Here is a 17444-nt window from a genome sequence, read left to right on the forward strand (position 1 = left end):
ACACTTTTGTTACAATTGAAAATTTCCTTGCACTGCTCTGTTCGTGCTCCTTCTTCCATTTGTTACAATCCTCCTCCTTGTGCTCCAACTTCCATTGGAACCAGCAGCCTCCTTCACTCTTCTCCTGTTCCTTCTTCTACTTGTAGCAGTCCTCTTTCCTGTGTCCTGACTTTTCACAGTACCAGCAACTTCCCTTAAATTCTTCCTTTTCACATACCTGTCCCTTCCTTGCCTTGAATCCTGCACTACGACATGCCTGAAAGGTGGATGTACTGGACTTGACATAGGACTCAAATTCTAGAGCCCTGGCTAGTGCTTCTTGCATGCTTTTTGGTTATGCCTGCTTCACTTGCACTTTCAGCTCTGCACTATCAAGAGCATCAATAAACTGGTCCCTCAGTAGAATAGCCAACAGGTTAGGTGCTGCTCCAGGGTACACCTTGTATGCCATACTCTCTAGGTCATGAGCAAGCTGCTGTAGGGATTCTCCTCGAGCCCGTACACGGCTCCTGAATCTTGCTCTGTAAACCTCAGTCTGGAACATGGTTCCATATCTGCACTTTAGCACTTCTACTAGGGACTGATAGCTCTTCCCCTCCATCACTGACATCTGACTCATAATTTCCATTGCCGCACCGGCTAGCAGCAAGCTGCACTGGCCTCTGCCTATCATCCCAACCATTTTGATCTGCGAGTGACTCAAACTGTGCACAGAAAGCTTCCCAAGATACTCTACCATCAAATTCCTGAGGTTTCGTTTTAACTGGACCCCCATTATAGCCATGCACTTCACTGGTTTGGGGCCTAAAAACTGGGGCATCATAATTATGGCCAGGACTTAAAATTTCTGTGATCTGATTATTCAGCCCTGTAATGCTACCTTTAGATGCCTGGGATCCGTCAAGATTCACCATACACTATCCATTCCCTTTGTATGCTCTCTGTACACTAACCTGAGACTCAGCAATTCAATATTTCTCTACAGCCTCAATTTTTTCACTAATTATCTTCACATGGTCAAGCATATGCTTCAACTGGTTATCTACATGCTGTCTGCACTCCATCACTATTGTCTCACTAATTGTCTTCAACTGGTCATCTACATGCTGTTTCTATTCCATCACATTATTGCTTACCTCATACTTCTGCTGCTCTTGCTTGACATATATCTCCTCCTTCAGTTCTTCCTGTTCTTCCTTCATTTCCCCCATGAAAGCATTTAGCTGTTCTTGCATCCTCAGTTGCAGTTCCCTCTGTTTCTTCTGTAATGCCTCCTGAAGCTGTTCATATCGTTCTTTCTGTTCTTTGTTCTGTGTCTGCAATTGTTCTTTGATTTCTTTCTGCTGTGCTTGTACTTATTATTTTTGTTCTTCATGTTGTGCCTCTAGTTGTTCACTCTGTGCTTGTAGTTGTTCTTCAGTCCTTCATTCTGTACATGTAGTTGTGCTTGTAAATGTTCTTTGAATTCGTTTCTGAGCTCTTTACATTCTGCTTGTATTAGCTTCACGATTGTCGCCTGGGTATTTCCTCCTCCTGCCCAGCTCGACACCTTGTCTTCACTCCTTCTGCTTCCATATCGAAGGTTAGACTCACTGCAGCACTTAATAATAATCCCACACTCCTGATACCATTGTTACGTTCCTGTCCCACACTGCCTCAGGCTCCATCAGCAGTAGTCCAGTACAGGAAGGACGTAGCCAAGTGAGTTGCTCTTCCTATGGTCAGCCTTAAGGTGTACAGCACACAAGATCAGCTGAGACAAAAATAAACACTGGTTCATTAAAGTTCACTGTCTTTATTTTCAAAGTAATTCCACTTAATGCTTTGCAACTTCATTTAACTGTTATCACACAAGCACTGGAGCTATGCAAACTTTACTAAACGCAGTCACACTTAATGCCTGACACCACTTCACAGTTTTTCACAAGTACCGAAAATAGTCTTCACTGACAGTAATAACACTTAGTGCTTGCCAGCAACTCATCACAAACTTCACTAACAGCACTACACTCAAAGTGAACCAAAACTGACTGCACTTCACTCAAACTGACCTGAAACTCGACTAGACTTGTAATAATCTCTACCCCATCTTATATAAGCTTACATTATACAAGAGACATCTACATTCTACGAGAGCAACAGTTGCCAACTCGGAGATATGAAAACATACCAGAGTTGTCTTACATTACATAACACTCTAAATCATTTACCATAGGAACTTAAATCACATAATTTAGCAAGCAATCACTTAACCCGCCCCATCCTGTCGATGTATGGGTACGTTGCAACATTTTGCATTTGCCAGTCCCGACGACGTACTGGTACGTCGTGCAATTGCAAGGTCCCTAGCTTGCCCACTTTTTAATTTTCGCGTATGATTTTTCGTACATATACACGGGGCACCTTCCTCTATTCCTCTACAAGATGCCAAGCGGGTACAATGCCTTACACTGTATAACCTCCCCCCCCATTGTCTCGGCAATTCACCTGTTACCAGTGACCTGGCCAATAAAGACATTCAGGGCCAGAGTGATTCCCCAATCGAAGACAATGTGGAGGACAAAGTTTACATAGCATTAGAGGAAGAAACAGTCAGAAATGATGATCAGGTAATGTGGGAAAAGAAGGTCAGGAATGGTGATGAGTTAGTGAGTGAAACAGTGCTTATAATGCCTATATTACTGTTTGAGAACCAATATACTCTCATACTACATATAAATTCGTACCAAATAAATAAATAAATACCGTTTAGGAGTGGTGTGGAATAGTTATCCTCCCATAGAACTCGTTTTCTTTGCAGCCAGCCTGATAGAAAACCCTGTAAGGTAAGGAGGTACATCTACCTGTATCAAGTATTTTAAACCCAGGTGAGCGATTTCTCTATGAATTTTCGATGTTTCTCACCAAAAGCGGAGGTTTTAGCCAAAAAAAAAAATTCCAAAAATGCTCAGGACTTGGGGGTGTCGGAGGTGTGAAAGAGCTCGGGATGTGATGGATTAAATAAACATTATAAATAAAAAGAGCACAAAAACTAATGTACAACTTACGAAACAACTACGCTCGCAAACAGCAGGCAAATTGGGAACTTTGACTCGTACCCAAACCTATGGTAAATATCGGGAAACGTCGAGAAAAATCTCGGCTACCTAGCTGGCAAATCTCGCTTCTTAACAATACTATATCTGATGAGAACCTAAGTTACAGAAAATGAATATGGAGGGAACAGATGACGTTATGGAACGGAATGGAGGGGGCAAGAAGTAAAAAAAAGAAAGAAAAAAATAATAAATAAAATAGATTTAAGGGCAAACACAGTAAGAGTTCAGGAGACGAGAGTGATGATGGTGTCAGATGGTGACGTGTGTGTGTGTGTGTGTGTGTGTGTGTGTGTGTGTGTGTGTGAGGGATTAAATGGTGGAAACAAAGAAGGAGAGGTATAAGAGGTAAAAGCTATCAGGGATGCACCCCGGGGGGGGCCCCCCCCCCTTAGCTCTCTGGGTCCTTTAAAAATTTATATATATTTATTTCGATAACAGCAAAACATGAAAAATTGGTAAGTACAAACAAAGGTTAAAACATGAGCCAGCAGCTCTCTGATTCTAAACCTTCATGTGACCTCCCAGTAATTATCGGATTACCTGACCTCACCTCACTACGGTCCCCGCCCTTAGAAAATTCCTGGGTGCGACCCTGAAAGCCATTAGAAGGTGCAGGAAAGAAAAATAATGATGTGAAATGTTGGGGTGGGAGCTAACAGAGCGGGAGAGAGGACAGGATGTGTAAGGATGAAAGGCTTAGAGCGATGGAAAAAATGGGATAGGAATTGGGAACAAGGATGCTGGGTGACAATGAAAGGCTTAGCACGGTGCATGGACGGGGAGTCGGGAAAGAGAGGGATGAAGGGACAACGTGAAAGTGAATGGGATCGGGGTGGGGTGACATGAAGCTGACGATCAAGCTGGAAGGGATAGAGTAGCGGGAGCGTGGAGGCAAATGAGAGAGAAGGCATAGGTTGGCACTGAAGGAGGGAAGTTCTGAGCTGAGAAATATGTGAGCTGAAATAGTAGAAGGGAAGGAAAGGCATGACAGAAAGGAGAGGCAGGGATGGAAGGAGAAAAAGGAATGGGGTGGCAGCTGGCAAGAAGAGAGAGGGAAAGCTAGAGAGACATGACGAATAGAATAACTGCTCGTGGAGGAAGGTGGGAAACAAAGGGACAGAGGCCAAAGCACCTGGAAGGGACAAGTTAAGAAGGTTTGAGTGGTGCAAAAAGCTCGGGTGGGAGTTTAGAATGAAAGGGATCGAGAATGAAAGAAAGAACAGGACGAAAGAGATAGACTGACAGGAAGTGGTGGGAAGAAGCAAAGTAAATGTTTGAAGTTTAAAAAGAGAAAAGCTATGCGATGGGAGTTAGGAAGGGATGCAATTGGCGGGAAGCGAGGATGGAAATAGGAGAGAGGTGGAATCGGATGGGAAGAAAGTTGGGGGGGCATTATAGAGGAAGAGAGGTGAGACTAGAAGTGAGGTCGGAGGAGGGAAGGAATGGGGGAGGGAACTAGCAGTGGTAGTAGAGGGGAAAGGATCAAACACAAGAAAGAAATTTAAGGACTGGGAGTGGACGAGAAGGATAAAGAAACTATGAAAGGGATGGGGTGAAGAGCAGTGTAAGTAGTTACAAGAAGAGGTGCTATGAAAGAAAATGATAATGAAAAAAGAAGTGTGTTGGCTCGTAGATTTGGAATAAACAATGTTTAAACAGGAAACAAAGTGACTGAAAAAGTGTGGTGTGTAATGAAATGGAAAAAATGATGACGACGACGACGTCGGTGATAGTGATGGTGGTGGTCGTGTGGAAAATACTCTTATATACGGTGGAGAGGGAAAAGATGAGGTTGAGATTTAATATGAAACACGTCAAGGAAAACTCAGTATGAGCTCGATGAAAAACTGTATGGATAGTGTCTGAGCTGGTTTTATGTGGGAAATGGAAGGATAGAAACAGAAGAGTAGGAGAGATGACACAGGGAATACCTTGGGAAGGACTGGGAAGTGGAAAATGAAGTGAAATGGAGATGAACAGCGGTATTGCTTAAGATGTAGAGATATGTTCGTTGCGGCGACAGGATTGGAATGAAGAGTTATACCGTGAGAAGAGTGGTTTGGAGTGGGGAGTAAAGGCAAAATAAAGGATTTTAAAAATGCTTCAAACGTTGGTTGAAATTTGTAAACTGTTAGTGCTGGAAGTTTAGGAAATGTTAAGAAATATTACACAAGGGGAAGTGAGCTTAGGGGAATATAAAAATCCACATATACAGAATCAGTACAAGCGAGACCTTTTGCGATTGTTTTATTGGTCTTATATACCGTACATGTATACTGCGGTGCAGGTAAAGGGGCGTGGTGAAAACGTTTGTGAGTGAGAGTGATGCAAATTGGATGTAGGGCAGCTTGATAGCGGAGAACATAACCACGTAGAGGAGAATTGTTCGTGGCCAGCCTTTCCGGGATGAAAGCATTTGGCCACAGAAAGATAAAAATAGGCAAGAGTATCTCAGAACATGCCAGATTCTCTGTTCATACAGATTCTCTCCTACAGAATCCGCATATCGATCTGTCTGTAGCCCGACTCCTCACTCGGAAAATGGTGACCTCGATTAACTGATACCCAGGTTTTTATCGCTACTCAGCAACGATCCCTCTTCCCTCCATAGCACACCCTCCATTACCTATTCTCATGTATTCTCTCTCCTATTTATTGGTCTCCTTTCTTCCCTTCAGTCATCCTAATCTCCCACAACTTACTGGCAGGAAATCAGCAAGATATAGCACCCACTTTAAAAAAGACCTTTGACAGAAATGTTTCTGGAAAATAAGAGATTTAGGATGGCTTTCATGTTTAATTAATATGCATTACGAAATGTATCCCCGGCAAGGTACGTATCGCTGGGATTTAAATGGTTCCAGTAACACAGATATTTGTGTTAATATTGTAGTTCGTGCGCTCGCCAACATACGACAGAATTGACAATGGAAACAGGAGTGAATGTTTTGTCGGTTATCAAAGTAACAGAAAGCAGATGACTGTTAAAGATACCTTGAATGTTAAAAGAATTATTCGATTCTTGCGTTGCACCACCATTGATTTTTAACCTCTTCATCCCAAGGACTTCTCTTTCATATTTCTCCAGCTAAGATCAGACTGTTTTATTAAGCTTAAGGAACCCTGCTTGTGAAGTTAATGAAGGTTGTCTTTAACCCGCCCCATCCCGACGTTTTCTAGGCAGTGGTACGCCCCAGTCCCGACTTTTTTGGACATTTTTTTTTTTTTGGCTCAAACATCCGCTTTTGCTGAGAAACATCGAAAATTCATAGAGAAATCGCTCACCTGAGGTTTAAAATACTCGATCCAGGTAGGAGTACTTCCTTACCTTACAGGGTTTTCTAACAGACTGGCTGCAAAGAAAACGAGTTCTATGGGAGGATAACTATTCCACACCACTCATAAACGGTATCTATTTATGTATTTGGTACGAATTTATATGTAGTACGAGAGTATATTGGTTTTCAAACGGTAATATAGGCATTATAAGCATTGTTTCACTCACTAAATCATCACCATTCCTGACCTTTTTTTGCCACATTACCTGATCATCATTTCTGACTGTTTCTTCGTCTAATGTTTGTCCTCCACATTGTCATCGATTGGGGAATCACTCTGGCCCTGAATTTCGTACCGTGGCATGACATGGCATTACTGGCCAGGTCACTTATAACAGGTGAATTGCTGAGAAAAGGTCATGCAGGGGGGGGAGGAGGTCATGCTGGGTAAGGCATTGTCCCTGCCTGGCATCTTGTAGAGGAAGGTGTCCCGTGTATACATGCCAAAAATCACTCGCGAAAATTGAAAATTGTGCAAATTAGGGACCTTGCAATGTGCTTACAATGTTGCCGCGTTAATTTACGTCTCCGGGATATGAGTGCTCATCATGTGAGGACGTGAATTCACGTCTCCGGGACGCAGCGGGTTAAGTCCCTTAGCTCGATATTTTCACTCTGTCTGGTGAGAGCGATAAATGATATTAACAGGAAGTCACTTTAGTGATTATATAAATGGTATTGTCAATAATTTGTTGTGAACTGAAATAGATCTGCTTGTTGTGTTGGGTCCGACACTGGGTTAGCGAATTGACTGTTCAGGCCAACTGTATTTCTTCTGCACGGAAGCAGTTAGCATGTTCTGGGTGCTGAGGGAGAGCCTGGTGGAAATTGGTGGACTGGAGAGTGTATTCAAGGATGAGGCAGTGGGACGTAGCGGGGCTGTGAGAGAGACGAGCTGAGGCAGGGGAGGGTGGGTTCAAGGTTGTGGGGAATATCTATGTTCTGGGTATGCCACGCACGTGCACCACTGCCTAGAACAAGATATAATTTTCGTTTGTCCACATTAATTTGGCAGAAATTTTCCCAGGCTTAATTTTGTATCTTGGTTCCTGTAGCTCATTGGCAGAATAAGATGATGCTACTGTTCTACATCCTTTCTACAGCACACGCTGCCAGTTATCACATCCTTACCGTGGCTCTGCATTCGACATGGGAATGAAGCAACATCGGGACACGCAGTATTTGTGGAATACCTGTGACAGGCAATTGCGTTATTATGTAAACGAATAAAATGTGTGGTTTGTTAGGACAGGGTGAGAAGAGAGGGAGAGGGAAGGAGAAAGAAATGGCTGTGGAATTGGTGGGAGGTAGGGGAAGGGTGAAAAAGGAGACAGAACGCTGGTGTTTATGAAGAGAATAATAGCAAGGGAAATCAGAGAGGATGGGTGTTGGTGGCACGAGTGTAGAGATTGTTGCTGTGCATCAGTGTGAAGAGAATACCACGAATCCTACATTTAATCTAAATGAAGCTGAGGTGTGACATTTTCCAGATTTCCTTGCTGCTTGAGTTTATCGATGTGATTATTAAACTGTATAGATATCATGAGATGAAAGCAGGGAAAGCTGCAGGTATGGATGGGTGTTCTGTGGAATGCCTGAAAGGTGGTGGAGCGACTATTGTTGAGTGGTTAGTAAGATTGTTGAATGTGTGTTTTGTGAGAGGTATGGTGCCAATTGACTGGGCATGTGCTTGTGTGGTTATGTTGTATAAAGGTAAGGGTGAAAAGTATGAGTGCTGTGGGTAAGGTGTATGGTGGGGTGTTAATGATGAGAGTTAGAGAGGGTACGGAGGGAGTGATTGGTGATGAGCAATGTGGCTTTAGGAGAGGGAGGGGATGCGTGAATCAGGTTTTGCAGAGACAGGTGTGTGAAAAGTATTTGGCAAAAGGTAAGGAAGAGTTTTGGGCATTCATGGATTTGGGGAAAGCGTATGACTGAACCGATAGGGAGGCTTTATGGACTGTTTTGAAATTGTATGGACTTGATACTAGGTTGCTAAAAGGAGTGAAAAGTTTTCATGCAAATAGTAGAGCATGTGTATGGCATCTGATAATAGATAGATAGATAGATGTGTAAGAGTGGGAAATACTGTGAGTGATTGGTTTTCCGTAAGAGTGGGAGCTGCAGCAGGGATGTGATGTCGCCTTGGTTGTTTGAGGGAGGCGGTGGCAGAATCGGTAGAGAGGCGGCCTGCAGTCCAAATGGGCCCAGGTTCAAATCCCGGCTGGGGCAGGGAGCAGTTTAGGAATTTGAATTTCATAATAACAGATTTCTCTGATCTACCAGATGACCCGCCAACATGTCATAAAAGTACCCCCGCTAATACCAGTACACCAGTCCTGGATGAGACAACCCTAGCATGTATTCCATATGGATGGTGGGTGTTAGCGCCGAAGTGGTGACATGAGGAGATGCAGGACTACTGGGCCCCAAGGAGAACCACTTGAACTTGGGGATAGGCCCTGAAGCCATTGTTCAGAGTCGGACACGTGAAAAAAAAAAAAAAATGTATAGATAGTGTTGTAAGGGAGGTGAATGCTAGAGTATTAGGTGAAGGTTTGAGTCTGGTGAATGCTGATGGTAGAGAGTGGAATCTTAATCAACTGCTGTTTGCAGATGATACTGTGTGGCATATATTACACCACAAAGTATTGTACCTCTCATTTTGTCTACACACGTGGTTTCCTTCCCTTGTGGTTGTTTTCCTCAGTTCACATACACATATGGTTTCCTTCCCTCATGTTTTTTTTCAACACCTTGTTCTTGGAATCATCATCGCTATTGGAGCCGCTACCAATAGAAGTCAATTTCTCTTCCCTCCTCACCTGTAGTGGTGCCTAAACCAATCAAATTTGAATATTCAGGCGACCTAGGCTTACCGGTGCTCCACCCACCTCATTAGGGGGTTAAAACCGAGCGGGCGACCTAGCACCTCCTTCTTTCTACTCCCAACTTCACCCGGCTACTACCTGCCTTGCTCTCCATCTCTCCTGGTAAAATCTGGCCAAGTGGTACAACTTTACATATACGATACACATAAACACATCAGCCCGGCACTCCCGCTTCTCACTAAATTCATTACTCATATTTGTAGTCTGTAACTATTTTACCCATGTAATTGATCCACACATGCTGTAATGTAACGACCTTGTACTATCTTGAAATCATGCAGTAACTCTGTATTGTTCCTAGTCAGTAATCACTCCCATGTCTGTTTCTTCCCAGCACATTTGTGTTTATCTTTCCTTACCATTTGCCTTGGTGTAGCCCCTAGTAAAATATTCCCATACCATAAAATGTGACAGTGGTGACTTCCTGGAGTGTATAAAGAACATGGAGACCTTACCACATATCCGTCTATCCCTTCCTAAATTAACGTACGACATTAACAAGTGGTTTACACAAGTTGATGATGCGTGGCATGACAATACCAGTGATGATGACAAATTCAGAGCGGGTTGTCCACACTCTTCCAACTCAAGTAGCTGCCCTTGTCCAGGACGTACTCCTGAAACCACCTACATGGCAAAAGTATAAAACCCTGAAGGAGAGTTTGCTGTGGGCCCTGGGCAAATCAAAGCAGTCACTGCTAATGGAGCTGGATGCAATTTGCTCCCAACAGCATCGTCCCTCAGCCCTCCTCGCCCACATTCAAGCCACTCTCACGGCAGCTGGGGTGACCCTATCAGATGACCTCCTCCAGCACCGACTCCTCCAGCTCATGCCACCAGACTTCCGACTCCACCTAGCATCCCTGGCCCCTGGCACATCCCCTGCTGAGTTCATCGAGAGGGCGGACATTCTATATGAAACTCAATAGCATTATGCCAACCACCCAGTAAGTGCACACACCTCTCTTTCCCCTGTCATACCCCCCAGTGCTACCCCCAGTGAAACAATGGTGTCAGTGAAAAGTGTAGCTAACAAAAACTGTTCCATGTCAGAGCTGTGTACCTTGTTAACAAATTCAGCTAGTGGAATAGACAAGCTGGAAAGTAAAATAAGTGGCCTCACCACTCAGACCCCCAGTGTTGCAAATCATTCCCCAGCCCCTCAGTGTTCCAACAGTGTCCCCCCCTGTGAACTGTGGTCGTAATGCTAATCCCCAAACACCAAGGGACAATTTTGTGTTGTATACATATCACAAGTGCTTTGGCATGGAAGCCAGACGATGTGCACCACCCTGCATATTCACGGGAAATGCATATGGTGGGAGTCAGTCCCAGTAGTGTCTCCCACCACACTCACCAAACGCCCCCTCAGGATCAGCACACCCAAAGCCACAACACATTCCACTAGCTTCAGGGAACTACTATGGGTTAAAGACGCCATCTCAGGCACAAAATACCTTATTGACACTGGAGCCGCATTCAGTATAGTCCCTCCTACCTCTGACCACAAAATGGCTGAGCAACCCGCATATGACCTGATAGCAGCAAACGGCACCCCCATAGCCACATACAGCACGGAACCCCGTCACGTAGCACTCGCCCAATCAGTGTCATTTACTTGACCATTCCTCATCACAGCTGTTAATCAACCCATTACTGGCGTCGATTTCCTGGATGCACATGACTTGCTTATGGATCAGGGAGTTCTTGGGGATGGTCAGTTATTATTACAGGTTCCTGAGAAATGCCGCACAAACATTTCAGAGATTTATGGACCAGGTTGTCAGGGGGCTAGATTTCGTCATGGTGTACATCGATGACATTCTCATTGCTTTTGATTCCCATGAGCAGCACAAAACACACCTCCAAATGCTGTTCCAATGGCTGCAGGACTATGGGCTGCATGTGCAGCTCGTGAAGTGTATCTTCGGTGCAGATGAATTGGATTTCTTGGGCCACAGGGTATCCGCCACAGGTATCATGCCTCTCCCGCAGAAGGTGAATGCCATTAAGGACTTTCCACGCCCAACTACACCATGCAGGCTCAGGGAGTTCTTGGGGATGGTCAGTTATTATCACAGGTTCCTGAGAAATGCCACAGCCACACTAGCCCCCCTTAACCCCTTAACCGCGGGGCATCACTTTCGTGACGCTTGGGCACAATGGATCATACCGCGGGGCATCACTTTTGTGATTCTGTGTTATTTTGAATTATCCCGGGCTTTCAAGTGGTGGCTTGTATCATCCATCAGTACTGCCAATGTCCAACACTAGTCAGCACTCCAAATCTCATCTGTACTCCCATCCATTGTTGATATTTTAGCGATTTTCCCCCCTTCCTGACTCCCCTCCATACCTGCCCTCCATTACCCTGTCCTCTCACCTCCCACGCCGTGCTGCGCTAAGCAAATCTCCCCCGGATTTTTCCACAGATTTCATCCATTGAAATAAGCCCTATGCCCTGTACTTATACAAAATAATATATACCAAAAAAAAAATAAGGTACGTGATAGTGTTATACACCAGGAACTGGCTAATTATCACCTGACAACACCTCACGTGCATTCATTTGCTACATTACCACGGTAATTTCCCCTTTGAATTATGCCTTGTAATCTATGTCTGTAATAAAAATATATATTAGAAAGGAAGGGAGAAGCCTAAGTGACATTTACATTCACCTGGAACTACCTATTTTTTATGTATTGCCAAGATTTTCTACCAATAATTTATTAGCATGTAAGTTAGCAGTTGTCAGCCAGAGTGTCATTGTCAACCCTTGCCTTCTCAGATAAGCCACGGCATTTAGTTCCTTGTCCTCCACTGTGGTCAAACTATGTCGCACTCGTGCCCCACCATTTCTGCCGCTTCTGCGCCCATTGCAAAGGGCCTCGTGACCTCTACACCCATAAAAAGTCGTGAGGGAAGCAGGAAAGGACTTAGTGACTCTGCAGTGGCACGTGAACTAGCAGAATTGTCCATGGTGATGATGGATAGTGATTTTGATGATTTGGGGGAATCGTGTGATGAGCCGGGTGAGGTAATTGTGCCAGAAAGTGCTAGTATGAGTGCTTCAGTGTCGGAAGTTATCCCTAGCTCCAAGGGAAAGGAGCCGTTAGTGCAGCAAGGGAAGGAATTTGGGAAGGGAGTGAAAAGGCGGCGTGTTAGCCCCAGAACAATGGCCCCACGTGACCCAGCCCACCATGAGTCCTGAGTTGATTCATCTCCCCGTTCCCCAAGCCCCACTTCACTCATTTCTTCCTTTTCGTCTGCTGAGTTATCTCCGGAGTCTTCATCATCGGAGTCACCACCAGCATCAACAGTGAAGGCAGGCCATAGAGGAAGAGGTAAATCCCGGACTAGTAAAAGTAGAGTTGGTAGTAGAGTAAGGGCTGTTAGTGATGTACGGCAACCCAGGGTCAGTGCGAGTGACCTTGAACAGGGTAAATCTGCCTCACAGCCACCCACCACCACCACCCACCATACACCGCCGTGACAGGGAATCCTGGACGCCTTCGCATGGACAGAAGGGTCCGATTTTGTGCCTGAACATTTAGTTTTTGATGAGAGCTCCTCAGGAGTACAGCCTGCCTTCACTATTGACGATAATGCTGAGTGTGTGGACTACCTTTTGGCCTTCCTAGATGACGAAGTCATAGAGCACATATGTGATGAGACCAACAGGTATGAATCACAACGTGCTGCAAGTGGTACAGGTGCAGCCAAGATGCAACAGTGGTCCATGCTGGGAGTGCAGGAGCTGTATGTGTTCTTTGCCCTCATGCTTCTCATGCCACACTCCAAGAAGCATGAGTTGGAAGAATACTGGTCCATGGATCCCTTACTACCCTCACCCACCTTCAATAAGTACATGGCCAGAGATCGCTTCCAGAACATCATGGGAAACCTGCACTTTGCCGACAATGATGTACCTTCCCAAACTGACCCACTCTGGAAGATCCGGGAGATTCTGAGCAGAATGAAGGATAAGTTTATGTCATTCTTCCATCCCTTTCAGAAGGTTGTCATTGACGAATCCTTGGTTTTGTTCAGAGGACGTCTTCGGTTTGTACAGTACATTCCAGGCAAACGCCATTGCTTTGGAATTAAGTTCTTTGTACTGTGCGACTGTAAGACGGGGTACATCCTTGACTTCGTCATTTATTCAGCCAGCACTGTCGATCTGGATAAAACACACCCTCTTGGCTTCTCAGGCTGTGTAGTGAAAGTGCTCCTTGAAAAGTATTTTGGTGGGAATCATGTGCTGTATACAGACAACTATTATACAGTACCGAAACTTGCCAAATACCTTTCAGAGCATGGCATTGGCTCCTGCGGCACTGTCAAAAGTAGTTGTGCCCACTTCCCTAAATTCACAGAGGCAGGAACCTCGCAGCGAGGAGACGTGCACCTACACAAGTCTGAGAAGATGCTGGCAATACGGTGGCATGACAAGAGGGTTGTGCACATGCTCACCACCGTACATAAGGGGGAAATGACAGACAGTGGGAAAGTCGACCGTAGGACAGGCAAACCTGTGATGAAACCTGATGCTATGTTGGACTACAATATCAACATGCGGCTAGTGGACAAGTCTGACATGATGATTGGTGAGATCGACTGCCTCAGGAAGAATACTAGGTGGTACAGGAAAGTTTTTCTGCATCTCATAGATATGACGATGCTGAGCGCCTTCATCCTGTACAAGATGAAGGTCAAGCCACCCAAGTCCTTCTCCCTGAGGTTGTTCGCCAGGACTTGTGTCCAGCAGCTGCTGGAAAGATATGGTAGGGTGACAGCAGCAACTCCAAGGCACCATCCAGTAACACTTCCCGACCGACTTGAGCAGAGGGCGTATATGGATCGGCACAGACTGGAGCTATTGCCTGCCACAGGTAAAAGGAAGGCTGCGATCCGCTGGTGTTTAGGTGTGTGCACATACCACCTGCCGCACACCTGAGCACAAACGCACCTCTTGGCAGTGCACTGAGTGCCAGGTTCCCTTCTGTGTTACCTGCTTCTTTGATTACCACAGCCAGAAGCAGTTCTAACAGTGCAACTGGGAAAGGAGAGTAATGTGGAAATAATGTGTAAATAATGTGTAAATAGCAAGTGAAAGCAATGGATGTTCAGTACATATGATGGAACAGTGTATTATAGTTTTATCTTACTGAAAGTGACAGTGACTAACATAGTGTAAGTGAAATAGAAGGGTAAATATTGAAAATACAATAGAAAATGTAAATAGTAATGTAAGTAATTAGTAATATAAGAATATGAGTACAAATACTTTATGTTATAACAGTGAAAGTGAATCCGTGGCTCTCTACATATTTTACTGAATGAAAAATTGAATGACTTCAGTGACAAACTAATACTACTGAAGGAAACTTATGGAGAAAAACTCCAGATATATATAAGTGTGATATAGTAATAGAAATATAAAGTGTGAGGGGTTTTATGAATAATAAATGACAGAGTACCAAGAGCGAACTAGCGCAAGTGCAACGGTCAGACGCGCGCTCATAATTTTCATTGCTTTCACAGTGGGTTTTTTTTTGGAGTATGGATCCCAAACTACTTGAAAATCATAGAGTAGTGTTTATAGTGTTAATATCTGGCTATGGTAATCATATTACGGGTTGTCGGGAAGTGTAAAGTGGAGACTTCGTTACCCAACTTCAGAGGTCTCCACAAGTCCTACGGTAACAGACGAAGGCTCAACAAACATTCCAGGAGAAAGCTGAAGGTATGTGCCATAAGCATATGTAACTTTAATATTCTAGGACTAATAACTGATTTTTGGCAAATATTTTTTGAGAGTCTGTCGGAGCCCGAATAACCTCGCAGGACATGCAAAACATTGGTAAACATGCCTGCGGTGTAGGGGTTAACGATCTCCTGAAGGGGACAAAAAAGGCACCCTCCAAGCCTCTTCAATGGACCGCACAGTCAGAACATGCCTTCACTACCCTCAAAAACCACATCGCCACCGCACCCCACCTAGCATACCCATCACCAGATGTCCCCATCACATTCACCACAGATGCCTCTGCTGAAGCTGTGGGTGCAGTCCTACAACAAGTCAATGGTGCAAATGTGCCTGTCACATTCTTCAGCCAGCTCCTTAACCTGAGACGTCCCGTCGACGTATGGGCACGTTGCAACATTTTGCATTTGCCAGTCCCGTTGACGTACTGGTACGTTTGCAATTGCAAGGTCCCTAATTTCCACAGTTTTCAATTTTCATGGGTGATTTTTCGTACGTATACACGGGACACCTTCCTCTATTCCTCTACAAGATGCCAAGCAGGGACAATGTCTTACACTGCATAACCTCCCCCCCCCCTCACGCCTTTGTCTTGGCAATGCACCTGTTACCAGTGACCTGCCCAATAAAGACATTCAGGGCCAGAGTGATTCCCCAATCGATGACAATGTGGGGGACAAAGTTTACATAGCATTAGAGGAAGAAACAGTCAGAAATGATAATCAGGTAATGTAGCAAAAGGTCGGGAATGGTGATGAGTCAGTGAGTGAAACAATGCTTATAATGCCTATAGTACTGTTTGAAAACCAATATACTCTCGTACTACATATAAATTCGTACCAAATAAATAAATAAATACCGTTTAGGAGTGGTGTGGAATAGTTATCCTCCCATAGTACTCATTTTCTTTGTAGCCAGCCTGATAGAAAACCTTGTAAGGTAAGGAGGTACTCCTACCTGTATCGAGTATTTTAAACCTCAGGTGAGCACTTTCTCTATGAAATTTCAATGTTTCTCACCAAAAGTGGAGGTTTTAGCCAAAATAAAAAATTTCCAAAAATAGTTGGGACTGGGGGGTGTCGGAGGTGCAAAAGTGGTCGGGATGTGACAGGTTAACCTTGCCCAGTGCAAATACAGTGCCTTCGAAAGGGAGTTGCTGGCTATATATGAGGCAGTCAGACATTTTAGGCATTTTCTGGAAGGAAGAGAATTCACCATCCTCACTGACCATAAACCTCTTATTTACTCTATGGCTCAGAAAGGTGAAAATTGGTCTCCTCGGATGGCAAGACAGCTAGCCTTCCTTTCAGAGTTTTCCACCAACATCCAGCATATCACCGGGGATATGAACAAGGTTGCGGATGCCTTGTCCCATGGAGTTTCAGCTGTTGGCCCTACATTACCCCCGCTTGACCATGCAGCCTTGGTGCGGGAGCAGGAAGACGATCAGGAACTCCAAGAATTGCTGCAAACCACGACCTCACTTCAACTACAACAGTTTGATGTCACTGGCACACCCTGGAAACTCTGGTGTGACATGTCCTGCGAGACAGCACTGCCCTATATTCCCCAACAATTCCAAAGACAAGTCTTTAGTCATTACCACGAGATGGCGCACCCAGGCATTCACGGCATGCACATCTTACTTAGCCCGCTAGTGGTATGGCCAGAGATGAGGCGTGACGCCACCAACTGGGTCCAAGCATGCGTGGCTTGTCAGTCAACAAAAGTGCATCGCCACACCAAGACACCACTTCAACCGCTGCCCACACCAACTCAACGTTTCCACACGGTCCACATTGACATCCTGGGCCCCTCCCCAAATCTAGGAGTAACTGCTATATCTTAACGTGCATAGAGAGAGCGACAAGGTGGGTTGAGGCCACGCCCATGCTGGAAGCTACAACTGAACATGTGGATATCACTTCCTGACATCCTGGGTCGCTTGTTTTGGCACCCCGCAGGTCATCATCACAGACCAAGGCCCCCAATTCGAATCTTGGGCCTGGCAGGACCTAATGGACTTCCGGGGTGCCAAACACCACAAAACTTCCACATACCCTCAGGCAGACAGGATGATTGAGCACTGCCATTGTTGTCTGAAGGAAGCACTGAGGGCACTTCACCCAGTGAACTGGGTGGTCGCACTGCCAATCCTCCTCCTAAATTTGAATGTTACAGAGAAGGAGGACATCTGGAATTCTCCGGCAGAGCTAACGTACAGGGAAGACTTGAGGCTACCGGGGCAGTTCACCCTGCAACCAGGCACGCCGGCCCTGGTGTTCCTCCCAGAGCTCCAGCAAACAATTCAGGCACCACAACCACTCCCTCCCCATTCTCGCCAGTA

Source organism: Coenobita brevimanus, chromosome 41 (genome assembly GCF_032717465.1).
Source record: "Coenobita brevimanus isolate Jiangsu-jjx chromosome 41, ASM3271746v2, whole genome shotgun sequence".
Taxonomy (NCBI): Eukaryota; Metazoa; Arthropoda; class Malacostraca; order Decapoda; family Coenobitidae; genus Coenobita; species Coenobita brevimanus.